The 11897-nt window shown below is 41.2% G+C and overlaps 1 protein-coding gene across 1 annotated transcript in view; it reads right to left on the reverse strand.

Moving 5' to 3' along the window:
* Nucleotides 1-11725, reverse strand: part of HSPA12B (heat shock protein family A (Hsp70) member 12B) — a 239122-nt gene extending 227397 nt beyond the window's left edge. The window contains exon 1 of the mRNA XM_029594206.1: nucleotides 11461-11725. The gene's annotated coding sequence lies outside the window, so the exon portion shown is untranslated. The remainder of the gene's footprint in view (nucleotides 1-11460) is intronic.
* Between the last annotated feature and the right edge of the window lie 172 nt (nucleotides 11726-11897).

Below are 11897 nucleotides of genomic sequence, written 5' to 3' on the forward strand. Positions count from 1 at the left end.
ATTCTGCTTTTGTAGTTCATGACCCATAAAATAGATTATGGCATAGGAATGGAGGGCTTTTTTGTTGTAAAATATGATTGAACCCATGAACATAAGTAAAAAGCCAGCTAAGAGCCTAAGTATATAATAGATATGATTTACTATAACGTATCAGTGTAATAAGCACAACATCTGACACCATGTTCCCCTAGTGTAATTCATCACAAACAGAGAAACTCCTGTATCCTTCTCAACATTCCTCAGACTTCATGACATTCGATTGTTCAGAGATTGCATCAGAAGTCTACATCTGTTTCTACTTCTACTACCTCCAATGGGAGGGGCCATGCCATGCATTTACCACCTTTTCTGGGAAGAAATATTTTCTTAAGTTACTCTTCAATCTGTCTCCCTTCAACCTCATATCATGGCCTCTTGTTCAACAACTTTCTTATCACTAAAAAAATGCTTTCTTCTTGAACCTTATTTATACTGTTCAGGTATTTAAATATTTCTATCATATTCTACCTCTCTTCTCAGGTCCTTCGAACTTACCTTGTAAAGCTTATGGTGTAGACACTGACTGTACCATTTTGGTCACCCTTCCCTGGAATTCCTCTACTCTGTCTATGTCCTTTTGGGAGGTGCAGCCTTCATAACTGGTCACAATACTCCAGGCAAGGCCTCACCAATTATTTGTAGAATGGCATCATCGCCTTCTCTCTCAGTCGAACCCAGCATTCCTCTTCTTCTGGTTGCTTTCTTGTTGCACTGTTTTGCAATTGTAAGATCATCTGAGATGATCACCCAGAGATCTCCCTCCTAACTTCCACTCTTACCCCACCATGTGCTGCACACTTGGGCTTCTGTATTCCAAATGAATAATGCTGCACTATTTTTCATTAAAATATTTGTTAAACCCTTCACCACTTTCCAAACTCTCCTCATTTTTTCCATTGCATCAGGCATGTCCACACTGATGATTAAGTTATCACCTGCAGTAAATCAAATACTTCATACTAATCCTCTGCAATACCTCTTTATAAAAATGAACCCAGACTGCTCTTTGGGACATTCCACTAGTAATTCCCCTTTCCTTGGAGTGACTTCTAGTTTCCACTGCCCTTTGCCATCCATCATATAACCAGTTTCTATCAGTTTATCACCTTAAGACCTACCTCTAGGCTGTTAATTCTGTTTATGATCCTTCTGCGTGAAACAGTGTTAAAGACTTTATTGAAATCTAAATGTATCACATACCATGCTCTCCTCAATCCGATTCTTTAGCCACTCAAAGAAATTGATTAGATTTGTTCCATATGACCTCCTTTTGATAAAGTTCTCCCTAGAATCCAACCAAGTCAGTGCCAGCAGACTGGTTGTGCTGGGATAAGAAAAAATAAGGGGTAGATAAAGAAAATACAGTCAAGTGCAAGGGTAAGCAACTCCAGTCCTGGAGTGCCACACATAGGTCTAGTTTTCAGGACAACCACAGTGAATATACATGAGATATATTTGCATACAATGGAGGCAGTGCATGCAAATATATCTCATGCATATTCATTATGGATATCCTAAAAACCAGACTTGTTTGTGGTACTCCAGGACTGGAGTTGCCTAGTGACACCACAAACCATGGGGTAGCTGGGTTGGACTTAGCAATCTACTACTCCCATGAAACCAACTGGGTTGATACTGGAGTTGGTTGATACTGGATGTTGGCATTTGGGGACCATCCAGCAAGGCCATGGAACCTAGATGACCTGATGTTCAGGCAACAGTGTCACTAGTTTTGACAGCTGTTTATATTATTACATTGTTTTGGTAGTAAGATATGAGGGAAGGGTGGAGCTGAGTGTTGTATTAAATATGGGAATGTTTATGCTTATATCTAGGAGAGTAGAGAACAAAAGAAGGAAACAGCAAACTGTTGAATGGGTGATCATACATGAAGGCATATGACAATATGCGTACTTTTATTAATGATTATACTTATTACTTTATTGTAACTTATTATTTTTACTACTTTTTTTATATATTACTTTGTGCTTATCTAGAATAAATTTAATTAAATGAAATGAAATGATAAAGAGCTATATGATATAAGTAGTCAAGTGAGCAAGTCCAGGAGTGTGGCATTCCTCCAGGAGGGAGGTGGAGTCACCTGAATGAGCCTAATTGTCCTTGTCTGATTTCATAGTCTGTGAAAATGAAAGGATCAGGATTGAAGCTTGCAGTATTGCAAACAACCTACCCTTCACTTCCTCTGTGCTAGAGGCAGGGTGCTGAGGTGATAAGGACAAAACAAAGAGCAGATAAAGAAAGCATGACCTAATGATACTGCAGGCCATGGAGTAGCTGGGATGGTGCTAGCAGGCTACAATTCCCCAGAAACCAATCTAGTCAGTGGCACCAGGTTGATTGTGGCCCTGTTCTGTGCAGCAAAGCCACAGGAACCTAGGAGACTGGATGTTTTGGCAACAGTTTATCTAGTTTTGGGAGCTGTTCTGAATTATTACAAAGCTAAGAGGTAAGACATGTGGTGATGGGGGGTGCTAGGTGTTGCATTTTATTTGAGATCTTAATACTCATCTATTCCGAATGGTAGAGAACCAATGAAGAAGAAAACAAAAAACGATATCTTTCAGTTAGGCTTCTATGGCTGGCAGGTGGGATATATCCTCGCAGTGTGATACAACTGGGTAGATTAGATGGACCAATTGGTCTTTTTTATGCCATCATCTACTTTGTTACTCCTTGCTATGTACATTTCTATGTCTGGTAGCTGGGATATGCTTAGCAGTGTAGACCTGAATAAGTGAGCAGACTGCATGAAACCTTTGCTCTTTATTTGCTGTCATCTATTTTGTTATGCTATGAAACCATGCCGCCTCAGATTCTGTTATCTATTGGATTCGAGACACCCCTCAACCTTTCTATTCATAGTGAATCTATTAATATATCTATCACTGAGGTCAGACTAACTGGCCTGTAGTTAGCATCCTTCCTTTTACGCCCACTTTTGTGAAGAGAGATGACATTTGCTCATCTCCAGTTCTCTGGGACCACTCCTGTCTCCAAGGAATTATCAAACAAAACCTTTAGTGGAGCTGCTAGAATCTCTCTACATTCCATTAATATCCTAGGCTCTATCCAGTCTGGTGCCACTGTCTTCTCCACTTTAACTTTTACTAGTCAGAAATATATAGAAACAGGATTGGATGGTAGATAATGTAATGTAATGTAATATAATTTTAGTTTGGGTCATATCTTTCTACTGGTAAACCAGTACTCAAATTGTGTTACAATGTCAAAAAACATAATGCAGTAAATACATATAAGTATTATATAACAAATCATTAAATACATAAATCAAATATGTAAGTATAACAACATCTTTACATCAAAATAAAACACATTGTAAAAAAGTCAATAATTAAGAAGTGTTAAGACAGCTATGGATAGAATCATTACAAAAACCATAAAAGAAATAAAATTACTATGAGGTCCATATTCATAAGTTATCAACTCACAAGTTATCTGGCTAAATGCCAACTTTTGAATATTTTGGGCAATTATCCTGCTACAATTTAGCCGGATAGTGTAGGGCTGTTCTGGGAGGAGTTAGGTTAGGCGGATAAATTAATCAGCTTACGCTGATATTCAGAGCTAGCCGGACTCTGGTCATGCTGTAGAGCTGTCCTAATGGTAGCTGACTATATTCAATGGTGTGGCTGTATCACTGGATATCCCCCCAAGGTTAGCCGGCTAAGCTTATGAGTAAAAACTGTACCTTGTGGTAAAGATCATAAGGCTCATCTAGTTTGCTCGATCTGCTTCCTTTTGCAAATGCAATAGACCCTGGCTGGTTTCTGACTTTCCACTTTTTTTTTTTTTGCATCTAAGGATACTCTGTGCTTATTCCATGCTTTCTTGAATTCTGTTGCTGTTTTTGCCTCTATCACTTCCACTAAGAAGCTGTTCCATACATCCATCACCCTTTGTGTAAAGAAATGTTTTGTTGAATCCATTCCACTTTGAAGAAGCTGACCAGTCAAGACAGAAAAATATAAATGCAAAAATGGTATTCCTAAATTTACCCCCTTTGAATCTCCTTTCATGATCTCTTCACCTGAAATTCTCTTACACTGAAAAATGTGACTCTTTAGGCACAATTTATACCTTTGAGGTATTTGAATATAACTATAATATCTCCCCTTCTGTCTTCTTTCCCAAGGGGCATAAATATTTAGGTCCTTACGCCTCATTTTATAAGGCTTTTGGTGTATACCATACATTATCATCATAGTACTACTATGGACTGCTCTACTCTGTCTACAAATTCTCTTAGAGATACAGCCTGCAGAACTGGGCACCATATTCCAGGTGAAATCTCAGCAACATGTACAGCGGCATTATCATCTCCTTTATTCTACTGGTTATGTCCTTAGCTAGGTATCCTAGCATCCCACTGACTCTGAGTGATCATATCCAAGGATCTCAAAGTGAACATTAGATACACTTTTGCCATTTGTACCAGGTCTGGTATCATCCTCTACCTCCTGGATTCCATTACCATTTGCCTGAGAAGAGCCCTTGAAGGGAGTGCAGGATCTCTCTACTTCTAACTTTCTGCAGATGGGATATTCCAATCACCATCTGGCAGATTAAAATCTTCAGCCAGCAAGCTGGTAATCTCTTCTATATGTGGATTAGAATCTACCATTCTTCTATTTGTGCTCTTACCATAAATTGGTGGTTCTCTTCTAACAATTTCTTCAGTGAACAAACACTGCACAAAAGGAGTTGTTCAGTATTTGTCAACCTCCATATATTCCTTTCCTGCATATCTGTTTTTTGATCCCGCCCCTGCACGATCTCCTTTTACTAACATATCTAAAAAAAAAAAAAAAAAAAGTCTTGTCAGATAGCTTCATTGCTTTAGCTGCTTTTGCCTCTATCTTTGCTGTGACCCATATGCATCCTCATTATAGCTTTGCTCTGGCTTACTGACATCATCATTAGTACCCTTGCATCATTTCCATAGTAATCTGGACAGCATGACAGTTCATCTCCACCACAAAGAGTGGTGCAGGCCTTGTGTCTCCATGACAACACAGAGCGGGTTATCACTTTGATCCGCAACAGGCCATTGACCAGCCACATGCAAGACCTGTCACCAAAATGACATCATCATAAGCATATAAACAGATGATATTTTATGTCGATATGGTACACAAGCTTTGATGATGCCAATAAAAATGAAGTTTACTAATATCTTGCTGCTGATTATTTATTTATGGTTATGATTTAACACATGGATTTGACATAGAGATGTCCAGTTGCTGACAAAGCCCAAAATGTGGCTTTGATGACCTTGATATCATTATAGACACACTTGCTATATGTGCTGAGCAGTAATTGTGGTGAAGCTAACAACTTATAGGTTTATGACTGAATGCCTCTAAATCAAAATCCCCTACCCGCATCCCAAGCAATGTGACATGGAACTTTAGCTGGACTGGGCTCTCCATCTGGCTGCTCACTTCAGAACTGGAACATGGATGGAAGAAGACAACCTTTCCTGTAGTGCTCTCCATGTTCCTGGAGAACCTGGTGCTATATCATTCACAGATGACCTGATTTGCAATTGAATAGCACAAAATCTATTTTGAGGATGCCATGAGGGAAGCATACATTTTTCCATATAGAAGTTTTATTTTGTCAGAGAACCAGCATCCAGGGATAGACTCTGGAAGTAGCCATCTGGCCACTCTGAAGGCCCTTTCAGACCACAAATATGCATGAGCCCCTGTGCCACAATGCAACCAACACAACCCCGGGGCTGGCTGAGGTCCACATCGCTGGTGGGTAAATGTATCCAGGCATGGGCTAGGTGATTTCAAGGATCCACTGAAGACCAGAACCAAGACTGCAGCCGCACCAAGCTGGAACTGAAGACTGAAGTGGAGTTGAGCTGGAGATACAGGATCAGGAACAAGGTTGAAGACCATAGCAGGCTGAAAACAGAGGTCCAGGCAAAGATGAAGAACAGATGAAGACTGAAGACAAGGTCCAGACAATGATGAGGAACCAGGCGATGGCTGAAGTCAAGGATCCAGGCAAGGACAAGGAACCAGGCAAAGACTAAAGAGAGAGATCCAGACAAGGACAAGAAGTGAGGCGAAGACCAAAGACAAGAACGGACCGCAGGCTAGAACAAGCTCTCTGAAGACCAGGAACTGGACTCAGGAACAAGGAACTCAGGAACTTGGAACTCTGGAACTCAGAACAAGATTCTAAAACCAAGAGGACTCTGAAGACTTAATCCAGCGAAGATGGTCCCAGAACAGACAAGACCACAGGAGACCTGGAACAGATAAAGGACCACAGAAGACCAGGAAGTAATTACCAGAGAAGACCAGGACAAAAAACCAAGAGACCTTGTGAAGGCAACCAGGAAGTGACTGAGAAGCCCTTTTGTAGGGCTGCAGGCCAGATGTAATCAAGAAGGGCTCCAGGGCTTTTCCGGTCACAGGCCCTTTAAATGATAAGGTGAGGCACGCACCTAGAGGAACGCCGATAGTGCAGGGATGTCGGGTACAGGAGCAGTATGTCGACAGTGACCAGGCTGTGAAGAAGACAGCAGACGTGGTAGCATCAGTGGCAAATCACTACCACAAGACAAAGCAGCACTTGGCGGCTGAGTAGGGTGGCATCCCACCTTGTCAACGACTAGTGCTAGTGGTGTCCCAGCCGCTTGGAGGACAGGCGGCAGCAGCAGTCAGCTGTGTTGGCGGCACCAGGGAGTGAGTGAACCACTCATGGGCCCTTCCCGTGGGAGGCAAACCTAACAGTTTTGTAATGTATTTTCATTGATAAAAGAACCAACTAGAGACCAAAACATTGAAATTGAGAGGAACATACTATATTACAGGGGTGGCCAACTGTGGTCCTCAAGAGCCACAAACTGCCTTTATTGTATGCAAATCTATCTCATGTATATTCATGGGCCAGATTTAAGATTACGGTGTCCATAGGCAAAGGACCAGGAGTAGTGAATTTTACCCCTGGAAATCCGAAAGCCAGAGGGGGAGTCTCAGTTTTTGGGTACTTTAGAATTTGGCACCTTAGGCACATGCTTATGTTGACTATGCTTAAATCTAGCCATGCATGTCCATTATGGATATTCTGAAAAACAGGCCTGTTAGTGGCTTTTGAGGATCAGAGTTGGTCACTCTTGATATATATATATATATATATATATATATATATATATGTATATATATATATATATGTATATATTTATATACTTCTGGCTATTGTTTATTATTTATGAGATGATTCTGACTCACTATATGGTTAATGGCTGTTAATTATGTAGGAAATTTTGATATCCCATGAAGTTTTTGAAATAACTTTAACGTAGTCCTCTTACACACTTTGTTATTTGCTTAAACTAGGGGTTCTCAACCTAGTCTTCAGGACACACCTAATCAGTTAGATTTTCAGGATATTCATAATGAATATGAATAAGATAGATTTGCATATAATAGAAGCAGTGCATATAAGTCTATCTCATGTATATTCATTGTGGATATCCTGAAACACTGGCTAGATAGGTATATCCTGAGAACTGGATTGAGAACCACTGCAAGCGTTGGCAACTCCAATCCTGGAGTGCCACAAATGGGTTTGGTTTTCAAGATATGTGCAATGAATATGCATGAGATATATTTGCATACAATTTGTCTTTATTTTCAGGGAGGTTGATATTCCAAAGGTAGCCAGAGAAACCTTTTGAATATCAACTCTCAGTAAATAAATTCAAATAAATCTGTATTATCTACTGAAAAAAATTAGTCTGACAGTAATATAGTTACATTGTCCGTCTATTTGACTCACAAATAAATGTTACACTAATCATACAAAATGTGTCCATCTATACAAAAAAGCCACACAAAAATATTTAATATTGAACACAATACATGAAATTTGGTTTGTCTTATTTCTTGACTGGGAAAGCCTGATTAAGGCAAATACTTTGTTTTCAGCTAGGTCCCCACATCATAGATATACAAAGTCACACCGTGAGTCAGTTTCAGAGGGGACTTTGAACTTATCTCCCAGGACGTCTCCTAACCACATCGTCCTCTTAAAAGTGATTTCCATCAATTCCTGCACCTCTGTCTTCTCCCTCACCGGAAGCAACTGAGTTCATAATTCCCTAGCATGAGCATCCCTGTGCCAACTCGAGGGGCCATCCTTCCTCTCTGTCTGAATGCTTTCTTCTTGTGGGATCTCCATGAAGCATTCCATGGTATACTATTCACTAGTTCAATGGTAAATTCGGTCTGCTCCATTTTCCCACTACCAACCAATAAGTGCAACCTGCTGCATTTCTTTAATTTGCAGTGCTTAGGAGGGCAAATTTTTACTATGCCACCTTGTGGCAAAATACATGGGTATTAAGTTTTCAAATTGGAACTATCCAAATAGTCTTTCTTTGGAAATTTGCTAACACTATTCAAGGTACAAAAGTGCCTATGTGCTTCAACCCTGCTTTATCTGCAGATGGGGTTTGGCAGGGGAAACTATGCATGAACAGTGAAATATTCATTCAATACACACCTATTGTTTTCTCCTCTGACTAAGTTCACCCTCGGGAATGTCTATATTTTGAGCGGCTATTTTTAGCTATTTTGGAGCCAATGCAATAAATATATGCAGTGTTGAGCGCCCGTTTTCCTAATGTGCGCCCAGTCACCTCTCCTGGACTCACGATCCAATATTAAAATGAGGGGTCATGCTAAAAAGGAGGCGCTAGGGACAAATGTGTGTCTCTAGAGCCTCCTCAGCATCGGGCGCACAGGAGAGGTGGCTATCAAGTGGGCTATCAAGCCGGCAGGGAAAACGGGCGTTCAATCTACGAGCATCTTTTTTCTCTCGCATATGCTTGGACCGTGTATCTTGTGTGTGTATTGGACATCCAAAAATTTTTAAAAAATAAATACTACTTTATTTGGCTCCTCCCACATTGTATCGCTATGGAGGAATCACAGAAAGTAGGATTTTTCTTTTTTATTCAATGCGCCCTTGAGCGTGGCATATCTTTACGCCAGCCTTCTCTACCAGTTCCATCCACCGCTTGGCTGACCCACAAAAGCATCAAAAAAACAGTCTCCATACCGGCACTTTCACTTAACTCCTGTCCTGACTCAGGCACTAAAAACCCACACTAACCTGATCTCCTGGCTAGCGAGGCTCCCTGCATTGCCTGTGAATAGATAGTCACCTCCTTTGCATGCCATTAGCCTGCACTCGCGCAGGAAAACCCACGGGTCAGTAAGCACGTTTGTATGCACTTTTTTTTCCTGTGCACAAAACCTTTTACATAATTGTATAGGGCCTTGCACGTACAAACGCGCATATAGGCGCATACAAACCCGCGGCAGCTTCAGCGCACTTCATTACATCGGCCCCTTGCTGAGGTATAGCAAACAGGCATAATAAAAACCATAAGATATTGACAAACAGATCACATCACGTGTCGTACAATGGCCTAAGGCTCTTACCCCTAACTTGGTCAAAGCACGGACAAACTTTTCCCAGAGGACCATGCCTATGATTCACAGGGCAGGGGTGAAGACTACAACAGGGTTGTTAATATTTCGATTCCTCTCTCCCACCCCACCAATACTATAAAAATAGGCTGTACCAAGGGCCAAACCCCCTTCTTCTCTCCCTCCAGCCCTGTACCTTCCTAACCCTTTGGGCTAGCCTTCTGAGTTAGCCGGATAGTTCCTTTCGGAAAATTGTCCCCCACAAGTTTTGGACTGTGATAGAAACAGGTCAGCGTACTGAAAAATGTTGTTTATCATAAGGCTGGCAGTATAGTGTAGTGATTGCAAACGATTAACAGTCCAAACCAGGATCCAGTGACAAAAAGCAAGAAAGAATAGAAATCTCTCTTGCCCTAACCTAGAAGTAAAAATATTCCACTGCTCCAGAAGCTGAAATGCACTCCAAACCAGGAAAGGATCCGAATGAGCACCTGCTGTGATTACTAAATTGACCTTTAACTTGACTAAACCCGACTGTTTATTTACTATTTATTTAAAAAATGTATAGCCCTCACTCTGTACTATGCAGGCATCATTGTCAAAGACTGCAATCGACAATGCAATTTGGTGCCAAACAGTAATATTTTTCTTTTAATCACAAATCACCAAAACTACATCGTCCAAAGTTTACTAGTGATTAGGTGATACATTTGGGAACCCACCCTCTTTCCTCAACACTGACTGCATAACAGCAACACTCAACCTGGTGTCAGTCAGTCTCAGCCAGCCACCTCCTTCAGCTACCTTCTTTTCTGTCCCAGATTTCAAATGTTAGCCCTATTCAGTTAAGAGATGGCCCACATTTTCCAAGGTGAGTAAGAGAGCAAACCTGAGAGCCCTGAACAGTCACATCGGTGGCTCCCAATTCTCGGGCTCAGCACCTCCACTGTATAACTTGGAACAAGTCACAAAACCTCCCTGTGCCCACTTCTCTACCTATTAAGGTAGTCAAGGCAGGGAGCTCGGTGTCATGTAATGTATCCTGCACACCTACAACAGTGCTCAGAAACTAATATTATCACAATGTCACGTTAAGTCAAAGCCTTAGGATGCATGAAACAAACAATGACCTTGGTTTTCCTTAGGAATTCTGTTTTTTGTTTTTGTTTTAATCTTTAGTTTCCATAGAAAGTGCCTAAAAGAAACACCTAATTTTAAAAAGGCACACGTCAGTATCAAGGTGCAATAAGGGAAGCCTGGTGTCTCCCAGTGGCTTAGCATTAGCAGAAGTGATCCTGTTCTTCTTGAAACGCCAGCAACACCCCTCTATGTAGCTCAGAGCTTGCTAGCAAACTGACTGGGCACTTCGAAAGTTCTCGGCGACGTTTTTTAAGCTCCACTTTTACCTAAATTAGTCGGAGTTTACTGGGCTTCCTCTCACACTTCAGGGTTGTTTTTCTTATTCTCCGCCAGCCCGTTTTAGAATGCTCGGTCGATATTATCAGCGGTGCAGTTAAATGTAAAACCCATGAAAGTAAAAAATTATACGTATCCAAAGTTAGAAGCGTCCCCACGTCAGGGAACATTAAAAGGATAATACCGTAAATTAGGAAAAAAAAAAATACTTTTGCTTGCCATATCATTTTACTTGCTAATTCAGGGAATTTATTGCATATTTTTTGGAAGTAAAATACGTTGAAATAAAGTATAGTTTAAGCCCTGCGTATTGTTTTTTATTCCCTGTCCTCAAAGAAGGTCTTTATGAACATTAATTCCGATGTTTAGGTTGCAATAGGTAACCAAAGATTCTCAGCGTCTGTGGTCTCTACAGATCCCTAACGTAGACGGAAAACAAGCTTGTCTAAAAATAATAAGCTTGCATAATAATTGCAGCTTCATTGTCGCTATATTACTTTACCTGGGGGTATTCGGAACAATCCTGAATAAACTTTGTCCCACTCCAGCTGCCAAACAATAGCTCTGAAAGCCAGCGGCTGCGTATACAGCTCGTCCACTCCTGCAACGATGCCCCTTCTACAATTTTGTTTGAGAAAAAAATGTTAAATTCTCTACTCCGCTGGAAACAAAACAAACAAACAAACAAAAAAAGGACTCGAGCGATCGCCAAAGCCTGGGCTAATCGAGTCGGGCGCTGGAAGTCGGAAAGTTTCTTTCCGCTCGCCCTCACTGGCAGTCCCAGATGTGCGAGGAGGCGGGGCCAGCAGTGCCGAGGGCGTGGCGCCGAAACCCCAGGCTCCGCTCGGAACGCTCCTGCACAACCTTTCAACCACCGCTCTCTGCTTTATCTTTCCGCTCCCCAGCTCACTTCTCTTATTGTCTCTCGTCCCTCTTAAC

Source organism: Rhinatrema bivittatum, chromosome 1 (assembly GCF_901001135.1).
Source record: "Rhinatrema bivittatum chromosome 1, aRhiBiv1.1, whole genome shotgun sequence".
NCBI classification, from domain to species: domain Eukaryota; kingdom Metazoa; phylum Chordata; class Amphibia; order Gymnophiona; family Rhinatrematidae; genus Rhinatrema; species Rhinatrema bivittatum.